The sequence below is a fragment of the Pseudophryne corroboree genome, chromosome 7, assembly GCF_028390025.1.
Source record: "Pseudophryne corroboree isolate aPseCor3 chromosome 7, aPseCor3.hap2, whole genome shotgun sequence".
Taxonomy (NCBI): domain Eukaryota; kingdom Metazoa; phylum Chordata; class Amphibia; order Anura; family Myobatrachidae; genus Pseudophryne; species Pseudophryne corroboree.
The window spans coordinates 309,404,729-309,417,421 of NC_086450.1; positions in this window are offsets into that span (position 1 = coordinate 309,404,729).

Sequence of the window (12,693 nt, forward strand, 5' to 3'; positions counted from 1 at the left end):
TGGAGCCCGGTGCTGGTTTTAAAAATACGGGGGACCCCTACTCTTTTTGTCCCCCGTATTTTTGGAACCAGGACCAGGCGCAGAGCCCGATGCTGGTTGCTTAAATATGGGGGAACCCCTGTCAATTTTTTTCCCATATTTCTGCAACCAGGATCGGCTCAAAGAGCCCGAGGCTGGTTATGCTTAGGAGGGGGGACCCCACGCATTTTTTTTTTTGGGAAATAACCACTTTCCCACCCCTTCCCACTGATATACATGCACGGATCTCATGGATCCGTGCATGCCTATCCAATCACGGTAAAAAAAAGCAGGTCTGTTTTTTTTAGCACTTTTTTACGAGTTGTAATTTTTCACGGCAGTGTTTTTTTTTTTTTTTTGCTTTGCACTTCTTAGTAAATGACCGAGATTCATACTTAAACAGCCGCGTTTTGACCGATGGTGTATTCATTCGTAATTTTTTTCTTGGACTTCCAAAAAAATACGAATGGCCTCATCACTGCCGTGATTTGAGTTTAGTAAATTACCGAGATGACACTTTGAAGAAAAAACGGCATCTCGGTCAAAATCGGGATCTTAGTAAATATACCCCATTATTCTTATATAATTAACAGTGCAAAAGATTATAATATGTAAAAAAATATATAAAAAAACTGTCATATCCTGGATTTAATGTGTAATACATCCATTTACATTCACACACTACTTTTATATAGTATCCAGAATAGCTAGACATTAAAGTGCATATTTCCAACATAATGGTTAATAATATTTCACAATGCAAAAAATATACGTAAATTGAATGAATATATCATACTTATTAGTGATGAGAAATACGTTGTATCATATCAAAATTTTCCCCATCATAAGCGAACCTGCTGATGGGGGAGTGAAAGGACCTTTTTGTTTATGGTACCCCATTTTTTTCATAAAACATTAGATTCTATAAATGATATATCGATGACTTGATATTTATGTGGAATGGTGATTTACAAAGTATAACTTCTTTTGTGGAAACCATTCACCAAAATCAGTTTAATCTGAAGTTTACTTACAAGACAGATAACTCTGTAATGGACTATCTAGACATCAAATTGGAAAGTACCATCAATGAATACATTAAGACCTCAACCTTTTTCAAAGAGGTGGACACTAATAGCTTTATACCATCTACCAGTTGCCACCATCGAAATTGGATTAATAGTGTTCCCTATGCACAATTTTTACGGCATCGAAAAAAACTGTAGTGATGTGATGGACTTTTTAGATCAAACTGAAGTACTTAAGAAACATTTTCTGTCAAGAGGCTATGATGCTTTGAAAATAGAGTAGGCGATTAGCAAAGCATTAGAACAGAATAGATCGTCTCTTCTATTAAATAAACCTAGAGAGAAATCTGATAAACAATTCAAATGCTGGCCTTTCATTACCCAATATAATAAAGAAAATTGGATAGTAAGAAAGACATTAGAGAAACATTGGGATATTTTATTGAAGGACCCGGTCTTAGAACTGAGTCTTCCTCTAAAACCAATAGTTACTGTATCTTCAAAAGAGCGAAAAACCTAAAAAGTATCCTGGCCCCGAGTAAATGCAGACCTATTGAAACATCAATTCCTGAGCCGAATACTTTTCTCTCATTGAGAAAAAGAGGAGGCTGCTTTCCCTGTGGACATTGCATTTGTGGCAAACACATGGAAAAAAAACATTTGTGTGGACATTGGATGACGGATCCGAATATAGACTAAGGGATATGGTGAACTGTAACTCAGAGTTTGTGATCTACAGAATTAATTGCACCTGTAATTTGTCTTATATTGGTAAGACGAAACATATTGCCAAACTGAGATTTCAAGAACATATGCATAGTATTAAGAATAAAGTGTTAAGTCATAATCTGCCTAAACACTTTATCGAATGTCACAATTCTGATCTGAAAGGATTCTCAGTCACGATTTTGGAGTGTGTAAAATTAGGAGATAGAGGAGGAAATAGAGACATATTGGATTTATAGTCTAAATACTCTAGCACCAAAAGGGCTAAATGAGAATATTGATATGGTTTCTTTTTTTTATAATGCTTTTTTATTGTTCCTTTGTTCTCCTTCCTCCTTTTGTCTGCTTGGGTCCTGTTAGGTTTTTACCTAAGAGAAGGCCCTCTTTATGTATTTTTATTATGTATTTTCTACTTTCTGATACTACTAAATAATAATATCAGGATCCAATAATATCATGTGATATGTTTATTGATATCTTACAAATAGCTTACATAGTTTTTTGTGAATTATAACTTTAAATTATTGATCTGTATATACTATAGAAAAAGTATTTGATGTAATGTGTTATATGGGGTTTTGAGCCCTGTAATCCATACGGATAGATATGCTTGTTCTTTTACACAAAATGTGCTCATAGCTTCCTATGTTTGTGTGGATGATTCTTCCCTGTCGGTATGTGTTCCACCTAATAAGAGGTGGAGCACATACAGGAAATAGATCTCTGTGCACCTGTTAATTATATAATGGATATTTAAGCCTTGATCTATAGTATAATAGATATCACTGTGTATCAGATCTCTATTTAAATAAATAAACATTAATTCTGCCCTTTAGAAATCTAAACAGGGTTCCATTAAGAGTATTTTCTGTTTAGAAAACACTCTAATTAGACCTCTAATTACAGGAAGTGAGGTCAGTGCTGGGGTAAATAAATATCAGCCACAGGTTCCTGTTTGATTAATCTGAACCTGGTTGCTGCATGAGTTTTTTCCTAATGGCTGCAATAAGTATACTCTCCGTTTTGGATGCACGGTTCAAAACCTTATGTATTTGGTATAGTTTACTGTATGTATGTAACATGTTTATTTATTATACACTCTTAATTAATTGTATTGTACATAGATTATGATACAACTTATTTCTCATTACTAATAAGTATTATATACTCATTCAATTTATATATATATTTTTTATATTATAATCTTTTGCACTATTATAAAGACACTGTCCGGAGAGAATATCTGTGATTGCAATCAGGTTCAGTGCAAAGAGCCGAATAGTTATAAAGAAAGTTGTTTATGCTTGGTATGTATAAATTATCTAAGGGACACCGTATCTGATAGCGCCCAGTAAAAATATGTCTAAACATTAACTTTAATAATATTTATAGGTTACATTGCCCTATAACTACTCTGGGTGGACCATTTAACTTTCTAATTGAAATATTTTATTATATATGGAATATGGATGTCCTCATTTATGAAGGTTTTCCTTCTTTCTTCTTTTCTCTGGTATGTATTTTTTTCCTCCTGCTCCCTTTGTATGTAAACGCTTTCAGTATTATCTTACCACCCGTCTTATTTTATAGTGATACCATATATAAACACCTGAGGAAGTCATTCTGACGAAATGCTTTGGGTTGAATCAGCTACGGTCTCCAGTTCAGTTTGTCACCACACCCTGTTGAGCTCACACCCACAATGGTGAGAGTGGACCTTTCCAACTGTTGAAACTGACAGTATTCCCTGGCTATATCTTGATGTATTCTTTTATGATGTTCATGTGAATGTATGAAGTTTTATCATGTACTTTTTAATAAATAAGTTTGGTATCATGTCTAACTAGGCCATTGGCCATTCTTTTCAGGTGTACTTCTGGTGTGAGGGTATACTTACAGGTGACATCATTTACAAAAACCCACACCTTTGGAGAATATTCATTGACTATACATAAAAATCAGAATTTTTTTTAATTCAAGTATTTCACAAGGCTATACACTGAGCGAAATTGGTTCTTTTCTTGTAAATATATATAGCTGTATATATTCTTGTAAATATATAGATCTATCTAGAAATATATATCTAATATATATATATATATATATATATTCTCCTTTGAACGGGCGGCACTCAGAGACTTGAAAACAATCGTTAAAGTGCAAAAAAAGCCCCACCGGGCTGCTTTAATAGTGACGTTTCGGGGTATTACTCCCCTTCCTCAGAGTAATACCCCGAAACGTCACTATTAAAGCAGCCCGGTGGGGCTTTTTTTGCACTTTAACGATTGTTTTCAAGTCTCTGAGTGCCGCCCGTTCAAAGGAGAATATAGATGGACAATGTGCTGCAGGGAGGGCACCGGAGCAAGGTGCATGTAAGACCGGAGTGCCAGGGATTTTGCTGAGTTGGATATATATATATATATATAAAATATTAACACTAGTGGTAATGTATGGATGCATGTATTATAGAATATTTATATAGAATTTATAAGCCACAGTGCTGTCTGTCACGCACAGTTCTCAGCTCACAGTTTTGCAGCCTAACAAACTAGCTACCGACGAGGTGACAGCCCTGCTGCTGATTCTTACAGCTGAGCTGAGCAGAGCCACTTTTTAAACACATGGGCCACACCCAGCCAACTGCATGCCTTCCCTCTCCCAGTCCCTGCCCACCTCCCAGAGCTTGCTGATTCTGAAGAGACCATCCAGAGCCGGCTGCAGAGATTGACTCGTGAGATGATGATATTACCTCACGAGATCCTAGCAGTGGTGCGACAGCTGGAAGTGGCTGTGAGGGACATCCATGATAAGGGATAAACAACCAGGTGACACACACATACATCCCCTCTCCTGGCAGTCTGACCCAGCGCTCGCATGCCTGCCCACTGATTTATAATAAAGAAAATAAATTATCCCACCAACAAAATGACTCCGGCATGCCTGGGCCCTGGTAACCTGTACACCCTCCCCCCTCTATCAACACCACTGGGTATGGTGACCAGCGTTATCCCAACCGCCGGTCACCCTCACCCAACACGAACAAGAAAACAACTAAATGGACTGCTATTCCTGATAAACATGTCCATATCGATACTTATGTTCTGGTCAGTATGTTGAGGACACATAGGAGCTAATTGTATCCAGTTTTTGATTGATTTTATGTATTGTTTGTCTGTGAAAATACTGGCTGGTGATTTATCATATTAATGGTTTTAATATCTTTTTTTTTTTGGTTAATTAAATATCACTCCTTCACCAGCGCAGTCTTATTATATTTGTTTCTAATCAGAGCCTGTCTCCTGGCATAAGTGTAATAGTAAATTCTTGTGTAAATATTAATTTTCACGCTTTAAATTTACACAAAAATATTTATCACTTCTGCATTAAAACTATGGATAGTGAGAAATCCTGTATTTACCTGGGTGGTATAGAACAGAACATGCCTGCCTCAGTTTCCTTATACAACATGCTAAGAGTAGCAAAAGTTTTATATGGCTGCATTTATACCCACTTCTTTCATCCATAAATATTATCTTCTTTATTTGTACAATTCAAATATTGCCATGAAATAGAGCAGATGTCACTTATGTATAATTATCTAAGCAGACTAGACTGTAATGGGCAAGCTTTGCAGCCAGGCTGGTGGATATTAGTAGCATTCATAAATTTATATATTTTTTTTGCATTGTTTTTTTCATTTTGAGTACTTTTTTTATAGTCTGTAAACTTTGTGATGGGACACGCATTGTCATACTGTGCATAATGTAGCTTGCTTGTTGCGTAAGGAGATTTCCTTATGCAGCACAGTTTCAGCAAGCAGTGGTATGAGCCCAGAGGATGGAGTGGAATGTGCCCAGGGAACCCAGCTGGGGTCAGAGTATAGAGGTGACGGTGGTTTGGGTCAGTGCTAGGAACAGAGGGGACATGCAGCAGTAGCAGAGATGCTCCAGCAGCTGCACAGATATCCTCCTCCCACTAGGCCACCTGGGGGCAGTGCTCTGCCGCTCATTCACCAGCAGCACCAAATCTGATCTTCCTTCTTCTAATGATCATTCCGAGCCTCCTCCAGCTCCTCCGGATGCCACCACCACCGTCACCGGTGCCAGGAATCCCGGGCTGATAGGGTAAGATGGAGGAGATGGAAAAGAGCAAAGTATCAAAAAGTAGTTGGACACTGCCAGCCAGTGACCAGATACTTATAGTTCAGTTGGAGGAATGTTGGAACCTTTCTCCCTACACTATAATGATTAGTTGCGAAATCAAAACATGTTTGATTTTCACAACCAAATGGAACAACTATTTTTGGATGGTTTTTTTGGGGTCAAATGAGCACTGGCGTGCGCAGAACATTTTATTAGGGGGTGCACCGTTGGAGGGGTGTGTCTAGAACCGCCTTTTGGGCGTGTCTAGCACCATCTACTGATGGTCAACACATATAAAATATCCACCTTTGTACCAATTCTAATAAAGCAGATACATTGTCAGATGTTGTGGTGTGCACCAAACAAACACCCCTGATGGCACTCACTGCAATTACACTGCTCCTCCTCAGCCTGGTCTGGCTCCCCCTCTCTTTCCCCTGCAAGCTGCAGCAGCTTACTTACAAGTCACTCACTCACTGACACTGACAGTCGCAGACTAGTACTGCTGCTGCTGGAAAAATGAGTGACGTGTCAATGCTACTGCCGGCCATCTGCCAGTATTACATTTGTCTTCCTAAGAGGAACGCTGGCTGCATGCTGATCCTCATCAGTGGCTGGCGTTGGCATAGCATAGAAGGAGAGAACTGTGTATGTGGCGGGTGGGCATGCGAGCAGCATGACGTAATCACGTCACATCACGCTGTTTTTGTACATGGATGTGGAGCTGGGAATTTGAAAGCCGGTGTCAGTGGCACCCTTGATTAACCCAGGTGTCCGGTCAGTAATACAGTCCTGACAGGGTGCAACACAGAGGGGACAGTAATCAGCCTGCTTGGCGATCACTGCATCAGGCATGTGAGATCAGGGTGCCAGACATTAGGGGGTGCCTGTGCGCACCAGGCACCCCCCCTGTGCACACCTATGCAAATGAGTGATTATCATCTGCTACCACACACTTCCAAACAGACAACTAGTTGGCTGGTTGGAACCATATCTTCCTGATGTACTGTATGACTAGCATTAGGTTCAGTAATGTCTTGGTGGACAGGATTGTGCTTGTGGTTGTCCATATATTTTATGATTGGCAACCACCAAATCTGGTTTTGCCTACTAAATTGACCATACATATTTGATTTTGTCCTGGGCAATGACCTGTGGCACCCTTGTAAATTGCCCAGCAGAACCCCTGGGCGTCATTGCACCCAGTTTAACAGAAGCTTATCTTGAGATATATATAGAGATGTGCACTTGAAATTTTTCGGGTTTTGTGTTTTGGTTTTGGGTTCGGTTCCGCGGCCGTGTTTTGGGTTCGACCGCGTTTTGGCAAAACCTCACCGAATTTTTTTTGTCGGATTCGGGTGTGTTTTGGATTCGGGTGTTTTTTTCAAAAAACACTAAAAAACAGCTTAAATCATAGAATTCGGGGGTCATTTTGACCCCAAAGTATTATTAACCTCAAAAACCATAATTTCCACTCATTTTCAGTCTATTCTGAATACCTCACACCTCACAATATTATTTTTAGTCCTAAAATTTGCACCGAGGTCGCTGGATGACTAAGCTAAGCGACCCTAGTGGCCGACACAAACACCTGGCCCATCTAGGAGTGGCACTGCAGTGTCACGCAGGATGGCCCTTCCAAAAAACACTCCCCAAACAGCACATGACGCAAAGAAAAAAAGAGGCGCAAAGAGGTAGCTGTGTGAGTAAGATAAGCGACCCTAGTGGCCGACACAAACACCTGGCCCATCTAGGAGTGGCACTGCAGTGTCACGCAGGATGGCCCTTCCAAAAAACCCTCCCCAAACAGCACATGACGCAAAGAAAAAAAGAGGCGCAATGAAGTAGCTGTGTGAGTAAGATAAGCGACCCTAGTGGCCGACACAAACACCGGGCCCATCTAGGAGTGGCACTGCAGTGTCACGCAGGATGTCCCTTCCAAAAAACCCTCCCCAATCAGCACATGACGCAAAGAAAAAAAGAGGCGCAATGAGGTAGCTGTGTGAGTAAGATAAGCGACCCTAGTGGCCGACACAAACACCGGGCCCATCTAGGAGTGGCACTGCAGTGTCACGCAGGATGTCCCTTCCAAAAAACCCTCCCCAAACAGCACATGACGCAAAGAAAAAAAGAGGCGCAATGAGGTAGCTGTGTGAGTAAGATAAGCGACCCTAGTGGCCGACACAAACACCGGGCCCATCTAGGAGTGGCACTGCAGTGTCACGCAGGATGTCCCTTCCAAAAAACCCTCCCCAAACAGCACATGACGCAAAGAAAAAAAGAGGCGCAATGAGGTAGCTGTGTGAGTAAGCTAAGCGACCCTAGTGGCCGACACAAACACCGGGCCCATCTAGGAGTGGCACTGCAGTGTCACGCAGGATGTCCCTTCCGAAAAACCCTCCCCAAACAGCACATGACGCAAAGAAAAAAAGAGGCGCAATGAGGTAGCTGTGTGAGTAAGATAAGCGACCCTAGTGGCCGACACAAACACCGGGCCCATCTAGGAGTGGCACTGCAGTGTCACGCAGGATGGCCCTTCCAAAAAACCCTCCCCAAACAGCACATGATGCAAAGAAAAAAAGAGGCGCAATGAGGTAGCTGTGTGAGTAAGATAAGCGACCCTAGTGGCCGACACAAACACCGGGCCCATCTAGGAGTGGCACTGCAGTGTCACGCAGGATGTCCCTTCCAAAAAAACCCTCCCCAAACAGCACATGACGCAAAGAAAAAAAGAGGCGCAATGAGGTAGCTGTGTGAGTAAGATAAGCGACCCTAGTGGCCGACACAAACACCGGGCCCATCTAGGAGTGGCACTGCAGTGTCACGCAGGATGGCCCTTCCAAAAAACCCTCCCCAAACAGCACATGACACAAAGAAAAAAAGAGGCGCAATGAGGTAGCTGTGTGAGTAAGATAAGCGACCCTAGTGGCCGACACAAACACCGGGCCCATCTAGGAGTGGCACTGCAGTGTCACGCAGGATGTCCCTTCCAAAAAACCCTCCCCAAACAGCACATGACGCAAAGAAAAAAAGAGGCGCAATGAGGTAGCTGTGTGAGTAAGATAAGCGACCCTAGTGGCCGACACAAACACCGGGCCCATCTAGGAGTGGCACTGCAGTGTCACGCAGGATGGCCCTTCCAAAAAATACTCCCCAAACAGCACATGACGCAAAGAAAAATGAAAGAAAAAAGAGGTGCAAGATGGAATTGTCCTTGGGCCCTCCCACCCACCCTTATGTTGTATAAACAGGACATGCACACTTTAACCAACCCATCATTTCAGTGACAGGGTCTGCCACACGACTGTGACTGAAATGACGGGTTGGTTTGGACCCCCACCTAAAAAGAAGCAATTAATCTCTCCTTGCACAAACTGGCTCTACAGAGGCAAGATGTCCACCTCATCATCATCCTCCGATATATCACCGTGTACATCCCCCTCCTCACAGATTATCAATTCGTCCCCACTGGAATCCACCATCTCAGCTCCCTGTGTACTTTGTGGAGGCAATTGCTGCTGGTCAATGTCTCCACGGAGGAATTGATTATAATTCATTTTAATGAACATCATCTTCTCCACATTTTCTGGATGTAACCTTGTACGCCGATTGCTGACAAGGTGAGCGGCGGCACTAAACACTCTTTCGGAGTACAAACTTGTGGGAGGGCAACTTAGGTAGAATAAAGCCAGTTTGTGCAAGGGCCTCCAAATTGCCTCTTTTTCCTGCCAGTATAAGTACGGACTGTGTGACGTGCCTACTTGGATGCGGTCACTCATATAATCCTCCACCATTCTTTCAATGGTGAGAGAATCATATGCAGTGACAGTAGACGACATGTCCGTAATCGTTGTCAGGTCCTTCAGTCCGGACCAGATGTCAGCATCAGCAGTCGCTCCAGACTGCCCTGCATCACCGCCAGCGGGTGGGCTCGGAATTCTGAGCCTTTTCCTCGCACCCCCAGTTGCGGGAGAATGTGAAGGAGGAGATGTTGACAGGTCGCGTTCCGCTTGACTTGACAATTTTCTCACCAGCAGGTCTTTGAACCCCAGCAGACTTGTTTCTGCCGGAAAGAGAGATCCAAGGTAGGCTTTAAATCTAGGATCGAGCATGGTGGCCAAAATGTAGTGCTCTGATTTCAACAGATTGACCACCCGTGAATCCTTGTTAAGCGAATTAAGGGCTCCATCCACAAGTCCCACATGCCTTGCGGAATCTCTCTGTGTTAGCTCCTCCTTCAATGTCTCCAGCTTCTTCTGCAAAAGCCTGATGAGGGGAATGACCTGACTCAGGCTGGCAGTGTCTGAACTGACTTCACGTGTGGCAAGTTCAAAGGGCATCAGAACCTTGCACAATGTTGAAATCATTCTCCACTGCGCTTGAGACAGGTGCATTCCACCTCCTATATCGTGCTGAATTGTATAGGCTTGAATGGCCTTTTGCTGCTCCTCCAACCTCTGAAGCATATAGTGGGTTGAATTCCACCTCGTTACCACTTCTTGCTTCAGATGATGGCAGGGCAGGTTCAGTTGTTTTTGGTGGTGCTCCAGTCTTCTGTACGTGGTGCCTGTACGCCGAAAGTGTCCCGCAATTCTTCTGGCCACCGACAGCATCTCTTGCACACCCCTGTCGTTTTTAAAAAAATTCTGCACCACCAAATTCAAGGTATGTGCAAAACATGGGACGTGCTGGAATTTGCCCATATTTAATGCACACACAATATTGCTGGCGTTGTCCGATGCCACAAATCCACAGGAGAGTCCAATTGGGGTAAGCCATTCCGCGATGATCTTCCTCAGTTGCCGTAAGAGGTTTTCAGCTGTGTGCGTATTCTGGAAAGCGGTGATACAAAGCGTAGCCTGCCTAGGAAAGAGTTGGCGTTTGCGAGATGCTGCTACTGGTGCCGCCGCTGCTGTTCTTGCGGTGGGAGTCCATACATCTACCCAGTGGGCTGTCACAGTCATATAGTCCTGACCCTGCCCTGCTCCACTTGTCCACATGTCCGTGGTTAAGTGGACATTGGGTACAACTGCATTTTTTAGGACACTGGTGAGTCTTTTTCTGACGTCCGTGTACATTCTCGGTATCGCCTGCCTAGAGAAGTGGAACCTAGATGGTATTTGGTAACGGGGGCACACTACCTCAAGAAATTGTCTAGTTCCCTGTGAACTAACGGCGGATACCGGACGCACGTCTAACACCAACATAGTTGTCAAGGCCTCAGTTATCCGCTTTGCAACAGGATGACTGCTGTGATATTTCATCTTCCTCGCAAAGGACTGTTGGACAGTCAATTGCTTACTGGAAGTAGTACAAGTGGGCTTACGACTTCCCCTCTGGGATGACCATCGACTCCCAGCAGCAACAACAGCAGCGCCAGCAGCAGTAGGCATTACACTCAAGGATGCATCGGAGGAATCCCAGGCAGGAGAGGACTCGTCAGAATTGCCAGTGACATGGCCTGCAGGACTATTGGCATTCCTGGGTAAGGAGGAAATTGACACTGAGGGAGTTGGTGGGGTGGTTTGCGTGAGCTTGGTTACAAGAGGAAGGGATTTACTGGTCAGTGGACTGCTTCCGCTGTCACCCAAAGTTTTTGAACTTGTCACTGACTTATTATGAATGCGCTGCAGGTGACGTATAAGGGAGGATGTTCCGAGGTGGTTAACGTCCTTACCCCTACTTATTACAGCTTGACAAAGGCAACACACGGCTTGACACCTGTTGTCCGCATTTCTGTTGAAATACTTCCACACCGAAGAGCTGATTTTTTTGGTATTTTCACCAGGCATGTCAATGGCCATATTCCTCCCACGGACAACAGGTGTCTCCCCAGGTGCCTGACTTAAACAAACCACCTCACCATCAGAATCCTCTTGGTCAATTTCCTCCCCAGCGCCAGCAACACCCATATCCTCCTCATCCTGGTGTACTTCAACACTGACATCTTCAATCTGACTATCAGGAACTGGACTGCGGGTGCTCCTTCCAGCACTTGCAGGGGGCGTGCAAATGGTGGAAGGCGCATGCTCTTCACGTCCAGTGTTGGGAAGGTCAGGCATCGCAACCGACACAATTGGACTCTCCTTGTGTATTTGGGATTTCGAAGAACGCACAGTTCTTTGCGGTGCTTTTGCCAGCTTGAGTCTTTTCATTTTTCTAGCGAGAGGCTGAGTGCTTCCATCCTCATGTGAAGCTGAACCACTAGCCATGAACATAGGCCAGGGCCTCAGCTGTTCCTTGCCACTCCGTGTGGTAAATGGCATATTGGCAAGTTTATGCTTCTCCTCCGACAATTTTATTTTAGGTTTTGGAGTCCTTTTTTTACTGATATTTGGTGTTTTGGATTTTACATGCTCTGTACTATGACATTGGGCATCGGCCTTGGCAGACGATGTTGCTGGCATTTCATCGTCTCGGCCATGACTAGTGGCAGCAGCTTCAGCACGAGGTGGAAGTAGATCTTGATCTTTCCCTAATTTTGGAACCTCAACATTTTTGTTCTCCATATTTTAATAGGCACAACTAAAAGGCACCTCAGGTAAACAATGGAGATGGATGGATACTAGTATACTTATGGATGGACTGCCGAGTGCCGACACAGAGGTAGCTACAGCCGTGGACTACCGTACTGTGTCTGCTGCTAATATAGACTGGATGATAATGAGATGAAATCAATATATATGTATATATAATATCACTAGTACTGCAGCCGGACAGGTATATATTATATATTTATTATGTAATGACTGATGACGGACCTGCTGGACACTGTCAGC